General features: G+C 49.1%; 1 non-coding gene across 1 annotated transcript; it reads right to left on the bottom strand.

Moving 5' to 3' along the window:
* Nucleotides 1-233: 233 nt before the first annotated feature.
* TRNAW-CCA lies at nucleotides 234-305 on the bottom strand. Its single transcript has one exon. It is a non-coding gene; the product is annotated as a tRNA-Trp (tRNA).
* Nucleotides 306-587: the final 282 nt, after the last annotated feature.

Raw genomic sequence — 587 nt, 5'->3', positions numbered from 1 at the left:
AAACCATGAAAACTCCGGGAGTGGGGGTGGGGGAGAATTGGGAAACCGACATCTCCCTCAAGGTCACACAAATATCGACCAGGGATATTGTGCCATGTCCATCTAGCGACCCAATAAAAAAAAGCAAAAAACCTGTTAACAAAGTCACCTCGTGCCCTCTTTTAATATCCTATCTGAAGCATCATCCTGATAAGAATACGAACTGAAAGGTCTAAACAGAAAAACCTCAGTCGTGACCCCGACGTGATTCGAACACGCAACCTTCTGATCTGGAGTCAGATGCGCTACCGTTGCGCCACGAGGTCCTGCAAGCTGGCCCATTTGTTGTCGTTTAAACGACGTCCATCGCAGCAGGTGTCAGGTGCAGCGTTTACTAAGTTTTTTTTTTTACGCCGCCTGTATTGTGACTTGGAATTGACTCTGAGCTCTTTGCCCCTCCTAAAACGGGGCTAATGAAAGCAAAATATAAATGTGAATGAAGCAAGCAGGGAGCTCAGGGCGCGGGAGGGTCCTCGCGCTCGGGATTCGGGAAACCCTCCTCCCCAGGGCTTTTAGGGAGCGAAGTATGGGAAGCGTCTGGAAAATGT

The sequence above is a fragment of the Mustela erminea genome, chromosome 20, assembly GCF_009829155.1.
Source record: "Mustela erminea isolate mMusErm1 chromosome 20, mMusErm1.Pri, whole genome shotgun sequence".
In the NCBI taxonomy this organism is placed as follows: Eukaryota; Metazoa; Chordata; class Mammalia; order Carnivora; family Mustelidae; genus Mustela; species Mustela erminea.
The sequence above is the reverse complement of the archived record's forward strand: the minus strand, read 5'-3'. Positions and strand labels throughout refer to the sequence as shown.